The sequence below is a fragment of the Aulonocara sp. 'chitande type north' Nkhata Bay genome, linkage group LG15 (genome assembly GCF_057382095.1).
Source record: "Aulonocara sp. 'chitande type north' Nkhata Bay isolate Kocher_YH1m ecotype deep benthic linkage group LG15, A_spYH_male_GT1.1, whole genome shotgun sequence".
Lineage (NCBI taxonomy): Eukaryota > Metazoa > Chordata > Actinopteri > Cichliformes > Cichlidae > Aulonocara > Aulonocara sp. 'chitande type north' Nkhata Bay.
The window spans coordinates 40,694,706-40,705,859 of NC_141358.1; the positions used below are offsets into that span (position 1 = coordinate 40,694,706).

Here is an 11,154-nt window from a genome sequence, read left to right on the forward strand (position 1 = left end):
CTTGGAGCAGCTGCTTGTTGTGTTTGTGGAAATCCAAACACACACTCCCATTAGCGAAGCTACAGAGTGCCCTCTGGTGGACAAATAATGTAACATCAGCACTCGTGACATTGTTGAAGGGTGTTTCTTTTGTCTCTTCTTTACTTCTTACATTTTCATTCATCATAGGCTGTAATAGTTTTATATGTCAGACAAAAAAGGATCAAGTACTCTCATCATCTCATACAATGGCTAAATCCAATTTGACTGTCAAATTTTAGATTTGATAGCAGCCATGACGCCTGGGTGCTTTAATGTCCACACATGAATAACCAAGTTTATCAGGGCTACAGTCTGAATGTCAACAAAAGGATTAAAAACCTGGATGCTAGACAAACTATTTCAGCCACTCATGATTCTCACAATTAAAAAGGAGAGTTTGTAGAAGCTGATCTTTGAGCAGTGATGATTACTAATGGCCTGACAGTTTTGAATCTCCACAAGAGGTTCTGTGATACATGTGAAGGGTTCTGAGGCAATTAACAAGACGCTGTGATTGTTTTTCTGTGACCAACTTATTTTTTTTACTTTTTACTTTTTAATTTAATTTTAATTTTTCATTCTTACTATTTTTGAATGACATTACATCATGCCTTTTAGACATTACATTAAGTCTAAAAGGCAAAGTGTCACTGAAATATGTTTTCTATGACAAATGCTATGTGTTGCATTTTGGACAACGCCGACTTACATATAATAATGCATACATTTGAAATAAATTGATATGATTTTCAGCATAGCAAAGTTAGCAAGATAGCAAGATTAATAAGTCTGTGAAATATAGTGATACAGTGGGGCAAAAAAGTATTTAGTCAGCCACCGATTGTGCAAGTTCCCCCACCTAAAATGATGACAGAGGTCAGTAATTTGCACCAGAGGTACACTTCAACTGTGAGAGACAGAATGTGAAAAAAAAATCCATGAATCCACATGGTAGGATTTGTAAAGAATTTATTCGTAAATCAGGGTGGAAAATAAGTATTTGGTCAATAACAAAAATACAACTCAATACTTTGTAACATAACCTTTGTTGGCAATAACAGAGGTCAAACGTTTACTATAGGTCTTTACCAGGTTTGCACACACAGTAGCTGGTATTTTGGCCCATTCCTCCATGCAGATCTTCTCGAGAGCAGTGATGTTTTGGGGCTGTCGCCGAGCAACACGGACTTTCAACTCCCGCCACAGATTTTCTATGGGGTTGAGGTCTGGAGACTGGCTAGGCCACTCCAGGACTTTCAAATGCTTCTTACGGAGCCACTCCTTTGTTGCCCGGGCGGTGTGTTTTGGATCATTGTCATGTTGGAAGACCCAGCCTCGTTTCATCTTCAAAGTTCTCACTGATGGAAGGAGGTTTTGGCTCAAAATCTCACGATACATGGCCCCATTCATTCTGTCGTCCTGTCCCCTTGGCAGAAAAACAGCCCCATAGCATGATGTTTCCACCCCCATGCTTCACAGTAGGTATGGTGTTCTTGGGATGCAACTCAGTATTCTTCTTCCTCCAAACACGACGAGTTGAGTTTATACCAAAAAGTTCTACTTTGGTTTCATCTGACCACATGACATTCTCCCAATCCTCTGCTGTATCATCCATGTGCTCTCTGGCAAACTTCAGACGGGCCTGGACATGCACTGGCTTCAGCAGCCGAACACGTCTGGCACTGCGGGATTTGATTCCCTGCCGTTGTAGTGTGTTACTGATGGTGACCTTTGTTACTTTGGTCCCAGCTCTCTGCAGGTCATTCACCAGGTCCCCCCGTGTGGTTCTGGGATCTTTGCTCACCGTTCTCATGATCATTTTGACCCCACGGGATGAGATCTTGCGTGGAGCCCCAGATCGAGGGAGATTATCAGTGGTCTTGTATGTCTTCCATTTTCTGATGATTGCTCCCACAGTTGATTTTTTCACACCAAGCTGCTTGCCTATTGTAGATTCACTCTTCCCAGTCTGGTGCAGGTCTACAATACTTTTCCTGGTGTCCTTCCAAAGCTCTTTGGTCTTGGCCATGGCGGAGTTTGGAGTCTGACTGTTTGAGGCTGTGGACAGGTGTCTTTTATACAGATGATGAGTTCAAACAGGTGCCATTCATACAGGTAACGAGTGGGGGACAGAAAAGCTTCTTACAGAAGACGTTACAGGTCTGTGAGAGCCAGAGATTTTCCTTGTTTGAGGTGACCAAATACTTATTTTCCACCCTGATTTAAGAATAAATTCTTTACAAATCCTACCATGTGGATTCATGGATTTTCTTTTCACATTCTGTCTCTCACAGTTGAAGTGTACCTCTGGTGCAAATTACTGACCTCTGTCATCATTTTAAGTGGGGGAACTTGCACAATCGGTGGCTGACTAAATACTTTTTTGCCCCACTGTATATATTATAGTTTGCCATAAAAACACGTTTGCCCACTTCCTGATTTCTCTTTTTGTTTTGCATATTTATCACACTTACATGTTCAGATCATCAAGCAAATTAAATATTAGATAAGATAAGCCGAGTAAATGCAAAATGCAGTTTGTTAATGATGATTTATTAAGATGAAAAAAAGCTAAAAAAGTAAATGCACCCTGATAATTGGCCAGTCTTGACAAAAAGAACTGCAATCAAGCATTTGCGATATTTTTTTATATCATTTGCAAAAATGATTTTAATCCAGCCAAACTGGAGGCTTTTCAAGCATGAAAGGCTCGTTTACAGTCACACCAAAGAATTCATTTGGATTTAAATAAGGACAAAACTGACTTTCTTTCTATGAACTGATGTTAGTTTCACACCAGATGTAACGAGAAGCAAACCTTCCAAACAGTTCAACTGTCCTCAGCCTGCAGAACATTTTCCCAAACGTCTTGTGGATTTATGATGTTCTTTTTGTTCAGCAGTGGGTTTTGCCTTGGAAATCTCCTATGGATGCCATTTTTGCCCAGTTTTTCTTAATGTTAATTCATCAACACTGACCTTAAATTAGGCAACTGAGTCCTGCAGTTCTTTAGATACTGTTTAGTGCCACCCTGGATGAGTTTTTGATGTGCTCATAGAGTGATTTTGGTAGTCTAACCACTGCTGGGAAGGCAGGTCGGTTTATTTTTGAGATCTTTTAGCTCAATTAATTTCTCATATAAATTTTATTTGACTCTTGAGTCAATAGGTCACACAGGGCAGGTAGATTTGGATAGCATTTTGCCCTTAAATGAAATGATCATTTAAAAACTGTGTTTTATATTTTCTTGCATTATCTTTGTCTAATGTTAACATTTGTTTGATGATCTGAAACATGCAAGTGTGACAAATATGCAAAAAACTAAGAAATCAGGCAAGGGGGGCAAATACTTATTCGTGGCACCGTATAAAGAGCACATATATCATAAGAAACATAAACTAGTGATACATCTACAGTGCACCGTCTTGTGGCGTCTCCACTGCATTTCATAAAGAGATCAACAGCAGCCTCTAGTGGCGAGAACACACAGAAAAGTCCATTTCCTATCGACCAGTGTTTACCGTCCACACACTCTCCTGTAGGAGCACAAGCACATGGGCTAGCTTGCAAAGCGACCTTATTGATCCCATCAGCAGCCTCTGGACAAATTAGAATGAGGAAACAATCTGATCGCCTTGCTTGATCACTCAGTAGTCGTCACTGTCAGCCTCTTGGTCTGCCTGCGGAAACCACGCGGCATTGATCCTGGGACGAACGGAGACTAAAGTGAGCTCAGCAGAGAGGGAGGGAGAGCAACAACAAAGAGTCAGGGTGATAAAGTGAAGCAAGCTGTGCTGTTGACAATCTTCCCCCACCTCCCAGTGGTGTACTGGCTCTCTGTACAGTAGGCAGGGAATACCGTCTCCATAGGAGCAGCAGACCTTGGTGTCACGTGAACCCTCAGGAACAACGGTGGAGCTGACGAGCACATATGATGCAACTAAACTAACACACAAGCAGAAAGTGCACACAATCTCTAATGCAAGTATTTTAAAAAATGAAAATGATACACAGTCCCCAGGCAAACGCCGTGTTGTTGCTCTTAATTATCCTGCACAGTATTGCAGGGTTATTTATTCCTAATTTGAAGAAGAATTTTTTTGAAGAGGTTTTTTTGTTTTTAATCAAGATTTATAATAATTATTTTTCAGATATGACAGACATTATAAATTACACTTAAAAAAAAAAGAAAATAGCTACTGTAATAAAACATGCTTCAACCTCAAACAACAAAAAAACCAAGATACACATGCGCATAAATATATTTATAAGTATGTCAGTAAATATGTCACTGATTCGATGATTTAATTTCCGCTCCTTGTATCTTATGGAAAAAAATGTCGACACGGATTTTTCTATCTAGGCTTGTTTTTGCGACCATATAAGGTCACAGGTGAGACATTTCAGCGGCACACTGATGGATGATCCAGCAAAAAGAGGCCTGCTGTTGCTTTGCTCGTTTGTTTCGCTGGTAGCGGTGGCTATAAACCACGAGATGGCCTGATTTTACCTGAACTCACTTGAAGCTGAGGATTTAGTGTTATTTAACAGTAACTTAAAAAAAACATTATTTTGTGACAATCATCCTGTCAGTCTCTTCTGTAAATGCACCTTCAAAAAATGGCAGCAGCTGCATTTCTTTAACAGCCACAGGCCCCCTGTAAGTTTGTTAATCTGGTCCTCAGATTTCTATTTAAAGGACTCTGTAATGAATAGAAACACCAACACAATCTGGTTTGGAGGTTTTAATAACTATTTGTCACATTTGTCATATTCATAAATACTGACAGCATTATAAGTACAAATTACTATTCGTCCCTACATATAATCGTAATAAAGTGGAGTTTCCACTTAATCCTCTGCTGCAGTAGCACATTTTCACCAACAGGGTGAGCCAAAGGGCCATCTGAGAATTTGCAGTGCTATGACTGCAGACCTGGTAGAGATGCTTAGCTCATGCACGTTCCCTCCCTGCCACACGACACAGAAAGGCTTCATTGTAGCGAGTCAGCTCTTCATGCTGCTCAACAAATGCATATCTGTCTTTCAGGGCATTGTTATGCACAATCTCACCCTTATTATCCAGCACAGGTGGTAAATGTGTAGTCAGACTACTACACACCGTGGTCTCCCCACACAGGCAAAGTGGAAAAGTAAAGGAAAACAATTGAGTCCTTGACCCATACAGTGGCTCTGTTTGGCTGTGGGGGCATTTTGCTGGTATGGTTTGCAGTTCTTCTTCATCCTTAGAGGAACGTGCAATACAGGATGATACTATCTCAGTATTTTAAGATGACAGCAAATCACTCTTTATAACAACCTCTTTTATACCAAAAACAAATCCACAAAGACCACGTAAATAGTCTGAAAGCAGTGAGTCAAAGGAAAAGCAGAGCTTAAGCAGAAGACTGTGTTTGTACATGACAAGGTTGTGTCACACCTATTACACAAGTCCTGTCAACAACCAGTGGTACAGCCCAGAGGGACTTGTTTTATATTCCTCCAGCCTAACATGAAACTACTTCTTGAAAGCAGAAATCAAATACAGAATCAATAGAAAGTCCTGGGGAAATACCATTTAGCCTTGTGCTAAACTGAAAGAGCAGGATTTCCAGACAGAAGTTCTTCTATGTACATAATAGTATGCCCGCCATTATGGCAGCATTGGGACCCCCGGGGATGTACGAGCATTCAGAAGAAGGCACTGGCTAAGAATGGACTCATGTTGTACTATTACAGCATGGCTCCATCACAGATAAAACGCAAATGTAAACAAAGAATTTAAGCAGAAAACTGTGAGTGGCATTTGACATTTCATGCGTCACAGTTTTTCTTGCTCTTTCTGCAAAATCGTAAACAGTTTCCATCTATTTAGAAACAATTTGCTGACTTCATTTGAACTTTTTTGCTAACCTGGTCTCACCCAGTAAAACATATTTTTGCAAAGAGATGCTCTTCTACTTTATAATGCTACAGCAGAGCTGTGTTTAACATTTCACATCTTACCCAGTATCACATTTACTTAACTTCTTACTTGATTCACACTTCTTGTAATCATGCTGGATAAGTAAGAAGTGAAACTGGACACTTTCAAAAGGAAATAACAGTATTACACAAAGTCATGTGAAAAAGAAACATTTCACAGGACTCTATGCAGTCCTCTGCAAACTAATTACACCCTTGCTGCTTCCATAGGAATTAAGAGGGTAAGCAGCAGCCAGAAGCTGCTAATTAAATGAATTTGATTAATTGATTATCCAGCAACTGTGACCACAGCTATAAATATAGATCTTTAAATCTGATGTTTTGGTAGTTGGATAGTCTGAAGCATTCAGGCATGCTAACACAAAGCCAAAGTGTTCCCACGAGTGGACCTAAAAGACCCGAAGGTTAGAGCACACAACGTTCAGAAAAAGTGCAGAAAACACAAGGGCTACATCTCAGATTCTACTGGCCTCATTTATCATGTTAAATGTTAAAATTCATGACAGTACAAATACAAACAAGTATGGCGTCTTTGAAACCGTTACCAGGAGAAAGTCTTTTCTCTCTATAAAAACATGGCAGCACAGCTTAATCAGAATCAGAATCAGAATACTTTATTAATCCCGAAGGAAATTAGGGTTACAGCAGGCAGCACGCTAATGGCGCATGCCAAGTTTGCAAAGTTGGATCTGAACAAACAATAAAGCTTCTGCAACAACGTCTTTTAGGTAGACCATCCAAAAATGGAGATGTGCCATGATGCACAGCACCATGTTTGGAGAAAATCAAACACAGTGTATCAGGCGCAAACACTTCAAGTATGGTGGTGGAGGGATCATGATTTGGTTTGTTTGCAGCCAAAACCACCAACAACCATGAGCTCCTCTATATGCCAGAGTATTCCAGAGTCAAATGTGAGGCCATCTATTAAACAGCTGCAGCTTACATACAATTCTTTCACGCAACAGGACAATAATCCCAAACATACAGGCGAATCTGCAACCGAATGACTGAAAATTGTAAAAAAGAAAAAGAAAAAAAGAATCAAGGTGTCGCAATGGCCCAGTCAAAGAGATTTGCCGACTGACATGGTGCAATAAGACCTCAAGAGAACTGAATAAGGTCTCTTCAAGAAATGAATGTCCAAACTTCAATGATTTTGAAGCAACTTTTGAAAGAGGAGCAGGCCTCCACAACAATGTGAGAGACTGATATTGTCACAGTCTGGCAGTTCTCCGCTGTTGTGTATGTGTGTGATGTTTTGTGTGTTTCTCCCTTCCTCCCCTCCCTGTGTTTATGTTTTGTTACAGGACGATCGGGACCCGGAAGCTTGGGCACCGAGGGCAGTTCATCCTGGAAGCGTTCCCGCGCTGGAGCTTGCCACACCTGCAGCTCATCAGCTGCTGCCAGGTGTAGCTGATTACAGTCTGCACCAGCGTCCCTTCTTAAACAAGTAGCTGAGCTTCAGTCGACGCTGGATCGTTGAGTTCGACTCATTAGCACAGCCACGGCTTTCTATTTTTGAAAACCTCTTTACCGAAAGGTACCTAGTCATCGTTTGTGTTTTGGAATTTTTTTCACTAGGAGTCGAGAGCGGGGTGTTCCACGGGAGCAGAGCCACAGCGGGGGATCGGAGTTCGTTGTCGTCACGATTCACGCCATGCACGTTTGCACTGTGAGGAATTCGGGAGGAATCATCTTGGGAGCCACACTGCTGGAGCTTGCACATTTATTGTTCGCTGTAAATAAATGAACTGCCTTTTTAGAGTTAAGCGTTTGGGTCCTCTCCTTACCTCAGACGTGACAGAAAACAATTACTTCAATTCAATGACTTAAGTAGCTGCAGCTAAAATGGCTCTGCAAGCTATTAAATAATGGGGTGTACTTAGGTTTCTATTTCGTTTTTCACATGACTGTAAAAATAATCCCCTGATAATATCAAGTTAGTGCTGCTAAAGGTTGTTCTGCAGGCTACTGAATCGTGGGATGTGAAAGCTTTCTTTTTTACATGACTGTATATAAATCCTGTGAGATACAAAACACATATAAAACATACACACTTACAACATGTGTTGTTCTATTTCTTTTTCTTATGTGAATGCAAGATGAGCTGAACAATCCATTCCCAGCTGATTCTCGTTTACTGTAATCTTGACTCTTTACTGTGTTTCTGTATATCACTTAAGTCCCCCAATACAACTGTCCTCCGTTAAGTGCCGGTATTGGGGGGGTCCAATTTGTAATTTTTACTCCATATATTTTCAAACTTTATAGAATTTCAAGAGTTTTGATGTGTTTAATAGTTTTACCACGTTTTGAGAACACGTTGGAAGGATTCAATAAACGCTGCTCATGTGAAAAACTGTAAGAGTGACGCTGCATATTTTAACTGTGAAAACCAGGAAGTTTAATAAAATAAACATAGCATAATTACATTTATTTAGTTAACTATCTGACCACTGACACCTCAATAATGAGGGCTAAATTTGTGGCCAATTCTCACAGGAAAGCAGAGAGCTTTGAATCGCAGTGGATCTAAAATTAGCTCCAACCAGTGACCCAACACTGACTTCACGCCTTCCTCAACATATGAAGAGGAACAAGTGTGGGAGCTGTCAGCCCACAGGGAACTGAAATACAGCAACAGTTAAATGTTAAGGATAACTTCATCAGAAATAATTTATGCTAACTTGTCAAATGTTACATTAAAGCCACCACCTTGGAAAGGAAATTAACTGAATACATTAACTGCAATCTACAAGCTTCATCTACATAAAATGGGACAGGGTGAAAAAACATGGACAGTGTGGACAGTGATCAGTCCACAGTTGCACAAAGCTCTGAATGAAAAGTGATTTACAAACAGAAAAAGGGCAGAAAGCCTTTGGCTTAATGAAATCATTTGCTTACTATGCAAAGCATTTTGCACAGAGCACAGGGGACATAGTAAAAAAAACAACATCAGCAAACGCCTGTAGTTTGTAAAAATGTGAACCTCTCTTCAGTGCTACTAGCATTTGTGGAATGGTTGAAGTAAGGTTAAATTTCTCACACGAAACCTTTACTCAAATGTAATAAAGTATATTACTACTACACATCACAAGATGTATGAAAATAAGAGATTAAACATATCATATTTATATTTATGTCAAAAACCGTGTGTCTGGCATATGGCCTACAGGCAGGATGACATTCAGAATATGTTAAGCTTGTTATTAACATGTAATCCATCTGCGCGGATGGGAATGGTCACTAGCAGGGTGCCCTGTCGGCATGTGGTCTGCAAGTGGCACACTCGACTGCAAAAAGCACAGAATCAATCCAGTCTTCAAGCTCCGTATTCATCATATAATTAAAGCTTCTCATTGCTCACCCATATGTTGGCGCAAATAAAATAGGGGTTCTTGCAAAGCTGGTCTGAACTAAAACGCTTTGCTGCACAAGAGTAAAAGGGGGAATCTATGCATGTCACAGCAAAGTAGTCAATATGGTATCTTCCAGATCAGTGGTGGGATTATAGGCCATCCCCCCCTCTTTTTTAAAATATCTTCCTCGTATTTAAAGATTAGCACCAAATACGATTACTTACAATCTCGCGTGTAATATATCGGCTTTTCAAGAAAACTGCTTGTGCTCGCAAATGAAATGTCACATAGCCTGAGCAGGTGTTTTCCTGCCATGAATGAGTTGCTAGCAAGCAGTAGCTAACGCTAGGCTGCTATTGCATAGGTCAGGTGGAAGAATCAAAGCACAAGGAAACAATCTGGCAGTGTGACCATCCAGCTAACTTTCAGCGTCACTGCAGCGTTTACAGTGTAGTCGAATGAGAGCATTTTTATTCAATTTTGTAACATAAAAACAAATAATATATTCCCCAATGACACAATTACTCAAAGACAACATAATGACCCCCAGGCTATTCTACAGCTAGCTTAGCTGTAATGCCTAGCGAAGAATGCACAGGCGAAAGCAAAGTAGCCCCTCAACGTTACCTTATTTATTCCGAGCGCTGGCAGTGTAGCTTCTGCTGCTCTCATCCGGACGACACAGCCACCGTTTGGAGAAGTCTTTGCAGAAGCCCTCCAGTCACTGGAATGTTTACAAGACTTTAGCAGTGCCTGCTTCGTGTTACCGCCACTAAACAACAAACAGACGTTGGCTGACAGACAACAAAAATCTGTATATTGTAGTGCTCTTGTGTGCTAGGAGTGCTGGAGCGAGTCCATGGGCAAAACCATTCGGTGTGTAAGAGTGGGGGGGAAGCCTGAAGGAAGTGCTGAAGTTTGCATTCGCAATTTGGCAACTACGTGACATTTAGCACCCTGAGCGGCTTATATGTTAAGTCAGCACATATTATATTTATCTACTAAGTAGCTGTGAAGGAAGGGAAAAGTGATACCACTACTGCGAATGAGATTTCGTACATCTTCAGGTCGTTGTTTAGTGTAGGTACAGCTCTTCCTCCTCAACTCACTGATACAAACACAGGACAGCTACCTAGCAACTGTGTCGCTGACCATGGTGCTAAAAACAACCCTGCATTTAATGGGCGCGTCCCGCTCCGAGTTCATTAACGTGTCCAAAACTACAGCCAGATGTGCCACATTTTAAGACTCGTGGGGAAGAACCTGTATTTTCGGAATACTAGTTTATGATAAAGTTTTATGACAGATGTGAACTAAAACATTTTATTTATTTATTTTCTTTGTTATTTTTATTTTTATTTTTTTTTTTTTGGGGGGGGGGGGGAGAGAAGCTTAAAGTGTTTGTTTGTTTGTTTGTTTGTTTGTTTGTTTGTTTGTTTGTTTGTTTGTTTATTCTAGAATAACAGTATGGCTTTTCCTTTAACAAAAGGGTCGCCACAGCAGGTAGCTCAGCATGTTTGATTTCATTCACCTGACATGCTTCCTCCCTAAAGAGAGATTTGTGTCTCCAGCTGGAACTGAACTAGCAACCCCTGCTTGCCGAGCAAATTTCCAAACTACTGGTTATAATCTTTTATCATCCGTTGTTATATTCTTATAACCGTCTTATCTGCATTTCAGTTAACAGTGACGCCTCACAGCATGAAGCCCATGGGTTTAATCCAGCATAGGGCCTTATTTGTATTGGTCTTATATATTCTCTGTGTGTACACCTAACCTCTCA

The 11,154-nt window shown here is 40.5% G+C and overlaps 1 protein-coding gene across 3 annotated transcripts in view; it reads right to left on the reverse strand.

The window, feature by feature from the left end:
- The window catches only part of ttll7 (tubulin tyrosine ligase-like family, member 7), an 82,287-nt gene extending 71,820 nt beyond the window's left edge, over positions 1-10,467 (reverse strand). Inside the window, exon 1 of one of the 3 annotated variants that reach the window (XM_086263422.1) lies at positions 9,999-10,467. The gene's annotated coding sequence lies outside the window, so the exon portion shown is untranslated. The remainder of the gene's footprint in view (positions 1-9,998) is intronic. The other 2 variants (XM_086263424.1, XM_086263423.1) reach the window with 2 other exon arrangements.
- Positions 10,468-11,154: the final 687 nt, after the last annotated feature.